The sequence below is a fragment of the Temnothorax americanus genome, unplaced genomic scaffold, assembly GCF_048541705.1.
Source record: "Temnothorax americanus isolate GAGA-0224 unplaced genomic scaffold, ASM4854170v1 Scaffold59, whole genome shotgun sequence".
In the NCBI taxonomy this organism is placed as follows: Eukaryota; Metazoa; Arthropoda; class Insecta; order Hymenoptera; family Formicidae; genus Temnothorax; species Temnothorax americanus.
The window spans coordinates 219,277-236,424 of record NW_027509741.1 but is presented as its reverse complement, the minus strand read 5'-3'; the positions used below and the strand labels follow the sequence as shown (position 1 = coordinate 236,424).

The following is a 17,148-nucleotide window of genomic DNA, read 5'->3' as shown; positions in this document are numbered from 1 at the left end:
AGCTTGTATTTTTAAGACAAATACATCAATTTGAAGTCTTTTTTTTAATCGATGCGTCTTTTAAAGATCTACAAGACTGTGCAAGTTAGATTATTCCAAGTTCAAAAATGTAAATGTTATTTAAAAAAAAAAAAGACATGTTTCTGAAAAAGCGAAAAAGATTGCTTTTTTTCAAGTTGACGTAGTATAAAAAGATACAAGGGTTTATGAACGTTTTAAAGACCCTGCACGTTTTAACAATGTGCAGAGTCTCTCAGACTCAGGTGAGGTAACTGAGGGTTAATAATTACTATTGTAGAATTGTATCAATTTTAACCACATGCTGATTCTAACTTGGGATTAACTCAAAGTACAGATCCTTAATAAAAATATCAAAAGTTCAGTCATTTGTTACGAGTTACGAACAATCGCAAATTGTATTTTACAAGTATTTTATAAATATTTTATAAGTATACACAGAGAGAAACTTCTGGTATACATGATATAAATAATGAAAAAAATTTTAGAAACGCAACTAAATTATATAAAAATTTATTAATTTGTTTAATTTCAAGTAAACCTTTTTACTGTAATAGAATTTTAAGACTGCAACAGATTTTCGAGTTTATTAGAAATTACATGAATGAAAAAAATCTGAAATACACTATAAATATAAAATATCTTACTAAAAATCTTAACGCTATGAAGACGATTTTTTGCAATGTCCCTAAGACAGGACTAATAAATAATATGTTTTCTAATAAGGCATATGTAAATACAATTTTATCACTAGGCAAGAACGATTTGTGTTCCGTCCACGGAAAAGTTGACAATTTTTCTTAAAAAAATTATTTTTTCTGTCTTTGATTATTGTAATGATTTCACACATGAGAGATCGAAACTTAGAGAGCACGATTTAAGTAACACGATCAAACATATGCATCAAGGCATGAAACACACAAATCTAAACAGCTATTTCTCCCGCAAGAAAAAAGGGATACATTACTTATTGGCTTCTGAATCCAGACTATTCACTTGTTTTCCATAGGACAATTTTACGGTTGAATGGAGAAAATGTGAGGAACAGATTTCGAAAAGTGTTATATCGATGTCGTAATAGATTCTACTTTTTCACAGTTCAATATTTCATTTACTTCGTATATGTGGCAAAATCAAAAGTGTTTTAATTATTTTTGTGTATTTTGGATATTACATGTCGATACATATAAGACATTTAAAATCTAATAAAAATTTGCAGTAAATAAACAAACATTTTAAGACCATATAGAATTAAAGCATTCGTCGATTGATCTTTGGACTAACAATAAGATTTTAGTCTGACATTTTAGTCTGTTTTAAAATTTAGTCGTCTGTTGCTATTATGACGAGAGGTTTTGCCGTTCTTGGATTAAACAGTTGATACAATAATTTATCGGAGATGAACACACAAATGTTCGATGTATGTATGTTCATTTATGAGCAACGCGACAAGTCACTTTAACTCGATTGCTGTGTTTCCGGTATGGTGATAACAGGATATCGAGTATTAAATCGGAATCCATCAATTTCTGAAAGGAGATAAACAAGGACCTTTGACAGGATGCGGTTCTTCGTAGCATCAAATTTGATCGATCAATGTAGTGTTGGATTAAATCTTTTGCTAAACTAAAAGTAGTCTAGCTACCAAGTGCAAGTGGCAAATTTTTCCATTCTTTTCCATTCTTTTACTCTTTACGAACGGAACATTTTCGTTTCTCGCGTTCGGGCGAAGCGACGAATCAATACAGATATGATATCGAAATTTTTTCAACACTTTGCTATAGCTACAACTCACGAGCAAGATTGAAGATATAAAAAAGAAATTGAATGAGTTGTAACCAAATTGCTTAACATGAAATATATATATTGAAAAGCACAATGTAATAATTATAATATATATATAATTGTACAATAAAGTATTATAATTTTATTATAAATAATTTTTAGAGAAGCAAATAGAATTTATTGATACTTTAGCAAAAAATTTATTTCTATGTGATTTTCATTTGTTTTGTAATAATAAAACGATCGTAAAGATTATATTTTTGCCTCTCGCGATAAATCACAAGCGCACAATTAAAATTGTATCAACTGATTACAATTTTTCGGCGCGTGATCAGTAAGAAATAAATTTTCTGATATAAAAGCCATACAAATTTTAACGGAAAATGTGCTAAAGCGCCTGCGAGGAAAGCCGGTGGCGAGATATTTTTAGTTTCGACATCAATTGAATTTATTATATAAATCAAGCGAACATTCGTGTTGTGTGATGGGCGATCTGCTAGCTCGTATTATATTAGTATAATGTAAAACAAAAGGATGCGGATAGAGTCGAGCAATACGTGAAAAAACTTCTCTCAATAGCAAATAGATGTGATTAAATAAAAGAAAATAATAAAGAGAAATTTACTTCAAATAATCTCAAGTATAGCATTAAGAGATTTTGCAACAACACTGAAAAAAGGTTTTGGTTATAATAACCAAGGCTTGGTGAAATAGCTTCAACTAAAGGGTTTAGTGATTATGACAAAATATTTGGTTAATGTTAACCAAATTTGTTAACATTAACCAAATTATTTTGTCATAATCACTAAACCCTTTAAGTTGAAGCTATTTCACCAAGCCTTGGTTATTAACCTTTTTTCCGTGAATACGTTTCTCTGAATTTAAGATTATATTATCTACTGCTTCCATTTAATGGAAAATTTTTGTTTTTATTTAATAAAAACAAAAAAATATATATAAGTATTTTTGTTTATATTGTAAATATACATAATTTGATATGTGTTACATATTGAATAATAAAACAATTGCAATACTGACAAAATTTAAACAATTTTAACACACACGTAGGGGAAACGAAGGCAAAACGGCACCTGTAGGTATAACGGACCACTTTTAATATATTTAAACCATTAGCACTCTGTGTGTGTGTGTGTGTGTGGTGGTAACTAGCGTTATTAGATAGTATGTCTTCTACTCACATTTGGTCAGTGCGCTCGAAGCTGTTATTCGTCTATGCACTGTAATTTGGCAAGATAAGATTTTTTTTTTATGGTTTGATCTAAATTTTGCAATTTTCAACTAGCCTTCAGTTTATTTGGTTTATCGTAATAAGTTTTACTGATGCATATATAAATTAATATTGTTCTTTTTGTTTTAAAGTAAAAAAAAATTAAAAAAATAATCCAACATAATTTCAAGTTTAGAGATTGATTTAATCAGTACCCAAAAGGCAAAACGGATCAAGCAAAACACATGGTCTGTTAACGACATTATGACTTTGACATTGTTTAAACGTTATTATTATTATTTGTTAATTTAGATGGTGAATAACTACAAAAGAAAAATGAATCGACAGTCTTGGGACGAAAATAGTATGAAAAAATTCTATTGTAAAAGTTACTGCTGGTGCAATGGGTCTCAATAAGGCGTCGTTTTTAATGCGCCAAAAACAACTTAAAAAAAAAGACTGACTAAATATAATTCTACCAAAAATATTGACAAAACCACAGAAAAAAAATGATAGGTCCATTTTGCCTCCAAAAGTAATCCGTTTTACCTTGCTATGAATAAAAATGGACCAAAAGGATAAAATTATTTAATATCTTTTTTATCTGTGACTAGACATCACAGACGCGCGCTTCGCGCGCGCTATTTAACTTTAATATACACACAATTGTCAAAATATGCTATGACAGCCGCTCACGAAGTTAGCGCAGCAACAGAGTCAATCAGCATCGCGGAAAAGAGCCAACAAAGCAATTCGAGACTTTCGAGAAGACTTCGAGAGATACGAGTATCGATTTAACATGCCTTTTTTTAGAAAGGATTTGATTAAAGTCTGATTAATAGATAATAAGAAGAAATAAATTTCTATTTTATAACATATCTATATAATTATGTTATAATAATTTTAATTTTTATAATAAAGCTTACTGTTTCTGTGCGTAAATATTTTTTGTTGTTAAGTGTGCCGTTTTGCTTTTGTTTCCCTCACATATACAAACGGATAGATAGGTGATAGACAGACAGATATTATAAGAAAATTAGATGCAAATTTTACGAAGCATATTCTCTATGTACAAATTGCAGGATATATACATGTTTCTCAAAGAAGAACGTTAGAGACAGTCACTCGGGAATATTTTCTTCTCTGATCGTTAGTAACGGTTCTCGACCGTAACAGATCGACCGTGAAACTGAAGCCATTTTATTTTCTTGCAAATGCCATAGTCACTCCTCTTAAACTCCTTAGGAAAAACCACCGTCAGTTCTTCAATCGAAAAACCAACTTTGTAATGTGTTCGACGATAATATTATACATACAATAAATCGTTCAACTATATAACGTAAGGTATGTACATGTCATAATCCACTTTTTAAGAGTTTTAATTATGGACATGACTTACATCATAATAAAAAGTTTATAAATTAAAGAACTCGTATAATTCATAAAATTTGTTTATCGATATTAACCGCAATTCCGCAATTAATTATTATTCTAATTTATAATAGCTCTAATTATTATATTATTTGAGGTGCATTCGTTAAGAAATTTAATAAGAAGGAATTAAAAAGTTGCAACAGATTAAGAGTTATTTAATCTTTTAATCAAGAAAATATTGCTGTGAAATTTTTTTGATAATCTATATCTGTTTTTTAAATATATATTTTTAGGCCTATAAGTTACTTTGTATAGTGTTTTTTAAGTGACAGCTACAGAGCGGACCCAGTTCTCTTCGCACGCAATTCAACAGAGAAGATAGAACATCGAAGATAATGCCTCTCGACTTCTCTTTCACATTCACACACACATATAGAAAACCAATTTGAGAATGTCAACGAGGATGCTTGAACATATGCGTTTGTAAGCCGCAACACACGTTTTTCTCAAAGGTCAGTATAATGGCGTCGACTACCCTCTACTTGTCTTTTATATAATACATCAGCTTATAAAAATACTTTACAGAAGTGTTATGTTATAAGGTAACTTTTTCTTTGTTCACGAAGAACATTCGCGACTATAGGCGCAAATCGCGCTCGATCGATCGAAAACGCTTGTGTTGTTCCCTTCTATTCGAGAAGTAAAGTAAGCGATCTATTAGAATATCAGAATAATATAAATTTAATTAGTTACTCTAACATTTTTTAGGAAATATGTCTTTAATTTGGTAAATTATCTTTTTTCACTTCTTAATTGGATGGATATTAATATTTAAATGTCAAACTGACAAATATATGTCCTGACATTTATTTTCAATTTATCTTTTTTAATCATATATTACTTTTTATTATTATGATGGGTGTACTTTTCTTTCATTACAATGTATAAAATATGTATTTTTTGTGCATTTATTATATATATAAATTACTATATATGTATATATATATATATATATATATATATAGACTATTATACAGATTTATATAATTTTGCGAGAGTTTTACGATTATTTGATATTATATGTTTCTGAGCATCAACGTATTTTAAATTATTATTTAAATTTATAACTCTCTCTTTCTTTCTTTCTCTTTTTTCCTATCTTGAATATTTGGTTATTATTTGTGTGTAAGTATGAATAAAACAATGTGTATTGATGAATTTATTAATTATATATTATTGTTACATGCTTGCTATAAACCTCAACTTTTTGTGAATTTTTATATTTAATTTTCGCTTTTATCGCGGCAGTTTTTTGTGACAGTTGGACGATAACAGAGAGATATACTGCAATTGCTTAATGCGAGAATCTCGTTAATCGATAATGTCAAACATATGACACGTTCGACGATTAGCAAATACTTTTTTCTTTTATTCAAAGAGTGCTGTTAAAACTTATGTGGTATCACATTGATAACATTTATCTTTATAGCACTTTAGAGAACTAAGGCAAATGCTACTAATATTGCTATTATTTGTATTGTACTATGGCCAAGAATAGCAGATCGACGAAAGTCAAAGCACTCTGTACAAAAGTGAATACGAATGCTTTATTTGTGTGCGCGCCTAATAAATTTTCAATGTTTCAGAACGGCAAAGTTTGTTACCTACCCCAGTTGTGTTCTATGAATCTTCATAAAGATTACAATCTTCCGAGATCACAGATAAAAAGCGATTAATAGCGCGTTTTTGGGGTTCTAATTCGGTTATCACGTCTATTTCCTCGGGTGAAAATTACGTCTCCGCATTAACAGTGTCTATATCCCGATTTTTACTAATATATTATTAAGACATTACACATAAAACTGTTACATATTTCCCTGTCGATCTCGTATCATTATCAGAAATTAAAACGTTTAATTAATTGTCTTAACTGATTTCCCCGCTTTAATTGGCTATTAACTTATATTACACAAAAGGTATGCCTGATGATAGCTCGAGGTTTAATATGCAAAGGTGAGAATGGCGTCTCTCTCCCTAGATATATCGTCTCTCTTGATAAATGATTCAGGTTCTCTCGGAGGGTAATACCGAGAATAATGCACAGCTCGGTTGCTTAATGTATTCTGGTTGATAGAAAAAGAGACATTACGACGTTTCGCGTTTTTTTTTGGAACAACTGCCGAACTTAATGATGCCGGTAGGCTTTTATAGGGACATTATAATGACTGCGACTTTTACTATAAAAACTGTACTCCTTTATAGTGGTTTTTTTAATAGTATCTGCTTCATGTCCTGTTACATCATGATCACTCTTGTGTATATAATTTTATGTGCAAAGTATTAATAACGTTAAATGTGTTTTTACACATAGACATATTCTAGAATGTCTTTTGAAATATAATGACATTTATCTTTTGCTTGCAAGCAATCTTAAGTAAATTAAAACGTGAAGAAATGTAATCTTAAATATGTTTTATGTTATATGCTTAATATAATACTTTTCATTATATTCTTAAATTGTGCTAGCAGAAGAAAAAGAGAAAACTGTGTATATTCAAGTACTTATTTCTTATTTCTTAAATTTTGAATTTGCAATATAAAAACCAGTTTTTAAAGCTCTTCCTGGTCAAATGACATTTTTTTACTGCAAATGTTAAAGATAAGTACTGTTAAAAATAAAGAGAAAATATTATTTTATCTTTCTTTTTTGTCCGGAAGGCTTAAAGAAGAGACTTATGTTAAAGTATAGAAGAAAGTAGTTTTTTCGAGTGTAAAAGTTACGTTTTTATATACATAAATCATTGATTGCTTTAGTTCCATATATATATCAACCACCATTCATTACACAAAGTAATAACAGAACGCATCTTTAATTCATGTTCGTTTAATTCGCGAAAGGATTACGAGTATCGACTCGCCTCATTTTTTAGGCAAGTCAGGCAATGGGCGATGACCACCAATTGAGGTGTAAACTACGAGGTCATGGTTGGTCAGCGAAGTAAGTGAACTCGTCATACGTACCAAACGCGATATCGCGCCATCTGTTTAATAACGGCGATCTTATAACACCTTCCCATTCACCAGAGTGCGAGAGCACGTCATCGACGTCACAATTGAACATTTTTCACGTGGGCGAAGTACGCGGTTGAAGAAGTGAGCAAAAAGGGAGGATCGCGCGCAATAAAAGGAGAACAGACGATCGCCGTTCATGTCCAGGTGCAGGCTCTCTTTAAACCGATCGGTGGGGGCCGTTCTACCCCTGTTCTGGGCGCAAGCTCAGTCCTCTGATTGGTCTTTGTGCCCCGTGACGTCACCGCGCCGCTAGCGTTACGTATAACTTCAAGCACGCGGAGCTTTGGATTCAGTCAGTTGACTGGTATTCGCCATACCGAGCAGGTCTCTCACTTTGAGATATTAAAGATTGCCGAACTTGAAGACGGATCGTCAAGCTCCTTCTGATCTAACTGTTACATCGCCTTGTTTTTTGAAGTCTCCGGTCTTACTTCCGAAAGGTAAGTTTTAATTTTTAATTTAGCAGATACATTTTTTAGTGTATTGTAAATAAGAAATTGTTAATAAGAAATGGAAGAAGATTTATGAACAGAATAATAAAAAATGCTATAATGATTAAAAATTAATGATAATTAATTTTTTTAAAATATGGTTTATAGAATTAATCAATTACTAGCGTTTCTTTTTATTTTTTTAATAAATTTTACAATTTATTGGTTAAAAAGTGAAAAAAAGTATAAAAATTGTGCTTCTTATAAATCTTAAACTTGTGACAACCTAAATAATGTTCATTTGTACTTGAAAATGGTAAGATTTATATTTTAATAAAAACAGAAATTGTTCAAATAAAAAATATATTCTGTTTTACAGATATATAAAAAAATGCTTAAATTATTAGTAGTTGTGACCATATTTATGTTATAGAAAATTATATCTTTAGAGTTATAAAGAAATGGTTTCAATCTCCTTTAAACAAAATTAATTTAAAACAAGGAATTGTAAAGATAATGATCTTCATTATTGAATAAATTATGATAGAGTAAATTTGTTAGCCTTTTCGTAAGATCAAGAGTCGAGTAAGTATAGCATGAATTTAATATTACCTTTCTTAAAGCCCTTAATTTGGCTGCTTCTTGCAGATTAAGAGTTTATACGTTGCGTGTATCTTATAAATTTGGCCATTATACTGATAAACTTTACAAAATGTACGGTTATTAAGACAAAACTGCCAGAAGATCTTTCACGAAAAGTTAATTATTTGTTACGTAAACTTTCTGTTACGTAAAGAAAGTTATAGAACAAAGAAAATAATATATATATATATATATATATATATATATATATATAAGATTAATAAAATATAAAATAGATAACTTACATATAAATGATTTAAATCGAGTCAAACTCTGGAAACTAATATATGTGCAAATATAATTGTAGTTTTTTAGCATAACATCTTAATGCTTAGATCTGCTTAAGACGTTTATAAAAAAAATATTTGAACACTCTTTCTACTGTGAAAATTATGTCGTTTCAATTTTCCATTTCAAATATTTTATTACATTTTGTAATGAAAGGATAAACAGTTTTTGTTTTGCTAATTGTGAGGTAATAGCTTGTATTAGTTCGGTGGAAATTATTCATATTATTATAAATATTATGTGAGTCATGTCATTTTTGGAGAATGGAATAAACTGCAAGAGCTTTTTGTTTTCAAATATTCAGTTATACGTATGTACAAACTATACTTTGTTGTAACGACAGAAATCCATTATCCTCTTAACTCAGCTTTGTGCAAATTTAACCCAACATCAGTCGTTTAGTCCGCAGACAAGGGTCGTCGGGCAAGTTCCGTGCCAATGTTCGATTATATCATAGAAGCAACAGGCTTCCGATGTAATATGTGTAACCTTATATGATAGAAACAGATTTTCTTTTTTTATAAAACTGATTAAAAGCTCTACGTTTATTCAACATTGATACGAGTTTTACGATTTAACTAAAATTTGTTAATACATGTCATGCAACGTGCAAATAACGTTACTTTAGAAGTATATTATAGACTATAAGAGCATTACGTGACAAAGTTTGAGTGCTTTATGCTTTATACCATTTTATGTTGGAAGATATGCACATAACAAAAATGCAAAACGCGTAAATTCCTTAATTATATATTTTATCAAACTTTAACATGTGATAAAAGGTATAATATAATAACAATATGTCATGGCAAATAAAAAAAAACTAAAACAATTTTTACGGTTAAACAATTTTTTTAAATAATTCTGCCACGCATACATCGATAACAATTGACTCAAATTATTTTTTTTCGAAAATAATTAATATCCGTTTATAAACTTCAGTTTAACAATATTTTGATTATAAAAATATTTAACATTAAATTTAAAAAACATTAATATTAAATATATTTAAAAAAATTATTTTTAAAATTTATATTTATTAATAATATTTTACACATAAAGAAAAAAAGATAAAAGAAAGAATGCAGCTGCTTTGGATTATTGGTTAAAAACAAAATACGAGCAACGAGATTTCAATATGTATTAAATATTTTTATTTAATATCTGGCCTTTATTTTTTTTTTCGTTCTGATTTCTTGCGCATTGACATACCATTTCCTGTTTTCTGCATCAATATTTTCTGCTTTTCTAGCCGCTGCAACTATTCTGTAACATTTTAATGCAAATACTGTTTTTTAATTAACGTATGACTTTTAGATGACAAAGAGATAATAACAAAATATTTTCGACTAATATTTTTTTAGAAATTTGCATTTTCCATATTTCACATTAAAAACATTTATTTTGAAGTAAGAATTTAGAAAATTAATTTACGAGTTTTTGAAAGTTTTTATTTGTTTGCAATTTAATAAAATTATTGTAATTTATTAGTTTTAATTTTTTATATTTTTTAATCTTTAATATTTGAAATATTATTTGAAATATTATTATTTGTACTTTACAAATCCAACTTTATTTTGTAAATTGCAAGAAGCTGTTCTAAAAGCTGCTTATCTATCATATGCAATACGCAAATATCACAATATTTTTTTGCAGGAATCATTTCTTTATTTCTATAAAAGCAGAAAATAAAAATACGGAAAGAGTGTTGAATTATAAGAGGCATATGTGCCGGCCAATTCTATTTTCTGTACGGCATGGCGGCATGAAAGGCGATTGAAAGCAATTTTAAGAAACGTCAGCCGGAATGTGGCTTAGTTCGGAGAATGGGAATCTCGCGCGGAGACAATCTTAATTCCCGATGTTTTACGACAGCGATACCTATATATCTATTCTCCTGCGACTGTTTCAAATGCGGTTTACACCAACGCCGATGAAGCATACTTCACGTCACCGAGCTAACTCCGCTACCCGTCGCTCGTTAGCGCGAAATACAGTCATCCACTATAACAAGCCGATGTGCTCCGAGGGGACGAACATCGTATTTATTGAACTCTACGGGACGTGGACGCGAGTATAAGTGCCGAAGTTTCTATCGAGTGGGAGTATGCCCCGGGACGTGGAGCAACTTTTTAAATTCCATCGTGCTTGTCTATTCCGCGGACCTTTCTCATGTTTTTATCGGTTCGAAAATTGACGGTTAAACTCGCTCTCTCTCGCTGGTCTCGCATGTACAAGCCACGATATTTCTCCGTGATGAAAATTTTTACTCGTGGTGAAGTTCCTTCTGTCTGGGATTTCGTGAGAAATCTTTCAGGATATTGGCGACAAAATAATCGTTATTTTGATTTCACTATTGTAGCGTTAATCCTTTACTCGGAAGTTAAGCTATACTCGATATCATATTTTATTCCAGTAACTTGAATGTGGAGCTATGTTTGACATGGATATTTCTAAAAGTTTAACGTATTTTTTATATTATTAAATTTTTAAACATGACGACGTATTATAATGAAATTTAATGTTTTTAAAAATAAAGGATTTTTTTATTTAATTATCGGAGTTGTTGAAATATAAAATAGCGAATTTATTACAGAGTGCAAAGAATTAAGATTCTTCGATGTTCTTCGCGGTACTTCGCGCGAGAAAAATACCCGAAAGCTAGTTTGCACATTCTTCATTTAGTTTAAATCGTAATTATGTGTGAGTATGATTGATTCTATTAAAAGCACTTTTAAATGCTTAAAAAAACGACAAGAGAGATGCAACGTTCTTTTTTAATAAAGGCTGCATTCTGATATTCACTGTCAGTATATAGGTACTAAAAATCTATATTTTTCTATATTTTACGTCACGTGTATACTATAGATTTTCAGTACTGACAGTTGCTGATAGTAAATATCGAAATACAGCCAAAGTTTCCTAAGAGAATTAAATAAGACATTATTATAATTGTTTTATATTGATATTGTGTTGGTCAAGTATCAGTCTCTAATTATTAGGAGTATAATTAATTTACGTCATTGACTTACTTAGATATAATATATGTTGTTGAAACGAGGTCCCTAGCTGAGGGCCGTTCCACAGTTTAAATTGACAGTGATTGTGTATATAATTTACTCAGGCAAAGGGCATTCCCATGTGTGCAGAAATCATGAAAGTAATTAGCAAGTTTTGTATAATGCAATCTCTTACAATAATTTCCCCAGGTAATCTCTAATTAAGTCAGAAGATTAATCGGCGCAAAAACTTATAATTTATTTAAACGTTTCATTATCCAGAGCTAATTCTTATGCAATGTGCGGACTATGATATATTCCCTTATAGTCAATCGTTTTAATTATTTGATTAGGCAATCGCGCTCGCGATCTGTGTGACCTGCAAATATTGCAGTAATCACGACTTGATGAGAAATAATATTTTAATAATAAATAACGTTTTTATATATCTTCAGCAAATATTTTACATTAGCAAATATTTGGCACAATTTGTTTATATAACAAAGGATACGGTTTAATTAATAATATATATTCTCAAATACACGTTTCGACCATGGTTTGTGGTCCTTATCAAGAGTGCACTTGATATACATACACTTGATAAGGATCGCAAACTATTGTCGAAACGTTATGTATTTAAGAATATATAAGGTGTTTTTAAATATGTAGGAAGTATTGCGGTAGTAGATTTAGGACACAAAAACAATGAAAAAAGTTTATATGAACATATATGTCCTATTTGATCTTGTTTTCGAATTATAGCCATTTTTGTGCTTCAGTAATTTATACCTGCTTACCTTCATAGATGCTCGAAATGGTCATTTTCGGTTTGTACTTATAAACAGTGCTCAATATATCTCCAGAATATACTTCTCGATCTTGTTGATTTCATATACATTCTATTGAGTAAATTATTAAGTGCTTCTAATAGAAGCAAGAGAACGAACTGAAGTGAGTAAACTCAATCAATAGAATGTGTGAAATCAACAAGGTCAGGAAGTATTGCGGTGATATTGAGCATTGTTTATACAAATACAAACCGAATGTGGCCATTTTCGAGCATCTGTAACGTTAAACAGCTCCATATTACTGGAGTACAAACATAACTGTAACTCGTCAACAAGGTCAAATAGGACACATGTTGATGTAAACTTTTTTTTATCGTTTTTGTATCTTGAATCCATTACTGCAATGCTTCCTACATATTTGAAAACATCCTGTATATTAATAAATGGCCAGTTAGATATTGAATGAAACCTCCTTTGTTAATCATTATATTGCAGAAGAAAAAGATTACTTCTGATTGTTTATATAAAATTTAGAATAGTTTAACAATTTTTTAAATTAAAATTAGGAACAATTTCAAATTAAGATTATAATTTATTATTAAACGTTTCCTAGAAGTACAGGATGCTTATCTTTAAAATTTATACAATATTAATGTCTGAAGTAAAACATTTGATATAGAATCTTTTGCTATGACATTCTCCAATAATTAATAATTTCAATTATCCGATCTGTTGTAAAAATAAAATTAAAATAATGTCAAACTGTAATCAACCGCAACGTTAATCAAATTTGCAAATTTCCATATTCATGAGGATAAATTGGCAAATGTTTATTTTCAGCTCGATCGTAATTCAGTTGAGAAATCAAGGTCTATAACCTATTAATGTCTCTTTATTTTGCAATACTATGAAGTAACTATAGAAAATTATAGATATTATAATATTATATCTGCGTACAAAAGTTATATCTTATAGAATTTTATATAGTTTCCAGAATTAATCTCATACAACTCTTACACTTCTTTGCTTCTTTTTCTTATCTCATATCTGGATTATTAGTAGGACAAATAATATTTTAAAGTAAAATTATAAAATATAAATCAATTAATATATTATTATCACTGCAATATGCATATGTGATTTGACGAAAAAAAAAATAATGACATTAGTTGTTCCATATACATTCTTTTCTATATACATTCTCTGATTATAGTATTTGCATAGAAAATGGGACACGCGAAAAGACAATTGGATGAGTTTTGAGAAGGGTCTTACCAAAGAGATTACAACTTAGGGAACGATAAGAATAAAAAAAAGAAATGCAAGGGAATAGCAAATTATAGACTCAATTTCCGGAACTCCTACTCATGAGAGATTAGTAATCTTCATCAGGATTGAGTCTAATTAAGATTGTGATTAATTAAATAGTCTAATAATAAATTAAATGTTTTCTTCACATACTCTTTTTTACATATATATTGTATATATAAGTATACAGAATATTCTCTTATAAATGTTATAAGTAAACTAATTTTTAGTCTTACAAGAGTCTTTGTATACAGTTATTTTTTTTACCTTTAGTCATAAGATAATTCGGATGGTCTAATTTCACGATATTAAAATTTTTCAATGCACAACACTTGATCTCTCTCTCTCTCTCTCTCTCTCTCTCTCTCTCTCTCTCTCTCTCTTCCCCTCCCTCTTTTTTCTCTCTTCTTTCTCAATAAAATAATATTTTACAATATATACCCACCAGTGGTAGATTTTGAATAACAAGCTATTAATGATAATCACTGACAAATCAAATTATCTGAGCACCTCATTTTGGCATGGGATATCCGTGTCCATCGAGTCCATAACCGCAGATTGCGTATCTCGAACAATGGAATAAAAATAACTCTGCATTCCTAAGCGCATTATAATACTCTATCATCCGATTAAACTTTCCAAAACGGAAATAATATTTCGAAATCTTGTTTACTGGTTTCCGAAATTGCATACGGAGGAATAGCGAAACGATGAACAGAACGAGAATCGTCACGTTTACATACATATACGTGAATTAATACGCGGGCATTTCCAAACTGGCATTATAGAGGCCTATTTCTCTTGTTATAATTGCTGTATATTTCAGATTTTGTAAAAAAAAAAGCTAGTTGATTAAAATTTAAGTGGTTATTTGAACTAGCAATCTATTCTAATATTTTTATAGCTTATATTTTATTTTTTATTTAAATTAAATAATTTAATTTTAATTAAATAAAATTAACTCTGCTAAAAAAATATAATAAAAAATAATATGCAATTTTACAAATTAATACGTAAAAATCTTAATATAAAGAGAGAGATTGCTTAATAATATTAATTAAATATTAATTAAACTGATATTACTATATAATGCATATACACATATAGATAAAAAAAAAATAAGCATACATTCATATTACTCTTCTCTATACATATATATTTATTTCTGATTAAAAAATTAGTTCATTTAAATGTAAAAGGATATAAAATGGACTGTTTTAATTAAAGAGATAGATATGCGTATCTTTCTTTGGTTTATAACTCCTTTTTCTAATTTTTATAATTCTGCTTATTGTTAGTTTTTAGTAATTCGTACATACATATATTATAGCTTAGACAAAGGTTTTCGATTGAAAGATGCTCGCGACATGAATTCATGTTTACTTAGCAGAGTGTATCTTAAATATAAGTCGAAATCAATAATATTTAATACAACCGGAATAGCTGAGATTAAACATGAGACCAATAAATAGAGAATAGCAAAATTAATACATTTATACATATATTGACATATATAGTTTTTATTATATAAATTATTAAATTTTTATAGCAGTTATATATGTAAAACACATAAATCATTTTTATATTACATTTATTATTTTAAATCTATAATTGATGTTTATAATATCTGCTCAGTCTCAATTGCGAATTATCTTTATTATTAAAATTATTTTGACATTTGTGTAACGTACAACGAAATAAAATCGAAATCGACAAATGTGTCCTATTTTCTTTTCTTTTATGTGTTTTGTGATTTGAAATTAATGTGTTCTACATGTACATATTGTACATTGGTGAATGTACATACGCAAACCGTGTAGATATAGCTCTACGTGATCGAGATTACTTTCCTTACCTTTACTGGTAGAATCTAATTTCTTTCTGCTATATATATCTTACTTTTACAATCTGACGACATGACAAACGGCTACATGATAACAATAAATTATTCGTAGAGTGACTACTTGTCTCTCTCGTGTATTGTCGAGAATTGTCTTATCAGTTGATTACATTGTTCTACTCCTTCGGAGAAATAGGTGAGTCCGAATAATCATAGATTTTGTTATTATTTATGAATAATCGTAGATCTCGCTATTATTTATGCAATAATATCTCCAAGACACGCTAGACCATCTTATTTAACTAAACACATTATTTTAAGAAGATAATTGAATACATGTTTGTACGTAATTACGTTACTTTAATTTTAAAATTCTAATTGGTTTCAATAATATATCTTAATAATAATCTTTATATTTAAGATATTTTGAAGCCATATTTTATTAATTAATTGAAGTTTAGGGACATTAAAGTTGCGCGCTACAGCGTCTCTACTGTTTATTACGAACGAAGTTTGTATGTTACGTTATTTAATCTTTAACAAAACTTCCGCTAACGAAATTTATAATTTATACCAGCAATATGCAAATGTTTGTATCGAGCTTTTGCCTCGTTTAATGCAGTTTGTTCGAAATCTTCATAATGTTGCAAATTGACTTTTTAATTTTAATTTGCTTTTATTTCATACTCCAGTTCAAGTAAACAAAATGGTATATTGTACAATATTGTGACACAAGGAAATATTTTTACATTTAATAGACAATTCGGGATTGTAATTTTTTGTGAAAGAGTGTTATTTACTATTAAGTGTTTCATCGAAACATGATTTGCATCTTTTCGTATCGTGATGTTTGATTACCTCGCAATATTTAATTTTAACAAATGCTATTCTATAATTAAATCATTTAATAAAGATTTAATAATTGGACAATATGTCAGAGTGTCTTCTGTTTAAAATACAGTAAATCCTCATATAACACGGGGGATGCGTCCCCGTGCTATATGAATCTGTGTTATACAGTCACATAAGATTATATGTTCATATATAATTTATGTACATTATGCATATATTTATAAACATGTAATTAGAAACATATTTATAAAAATTGTAAGATTTATTATAAAAATTTTAAAATAAATACTAAAAATAAAACGATAAAATATTATTTTTTATTTTACTTTAAAACAAACAAATATTGAAATTTTTCTGTCATGTTATACGAGTTCGTGTTATATAAACCCATGTTATATGGGAAGTTAACTATCATTTGTATTATCCTCTGTTCAAACCGACACTGATGTGTGGTATTCGATACGTGGTAACGAAAACGTTCGTTACAAGAGCTGCAAAACACCCACATCTATCCTATATTCGT

General features: G+C 29.2%; 1 protein-coding gene across 1 annotated transcript in view; it reads left to right on the top strand.

The window, feature by feature from the left end:
* The first annotated feature begins 7,759 nt into the window (after positions 1-7,759).
* Tk (tachykinin) overlaps positions 7,760-17,148 on the top strand; it is a 77,579-nt gene continuing 68,190 nt past the window's right edge. Inside the window, exon 1 of the mRNA XM_077419793.1 lies at positions 7,760-7,917. The gene's annotated coding sequence lies outside the window, so the exon portion shown is untranslated. The remainder of the gene's footprint in view (positions 7,918-17,148) is intronic.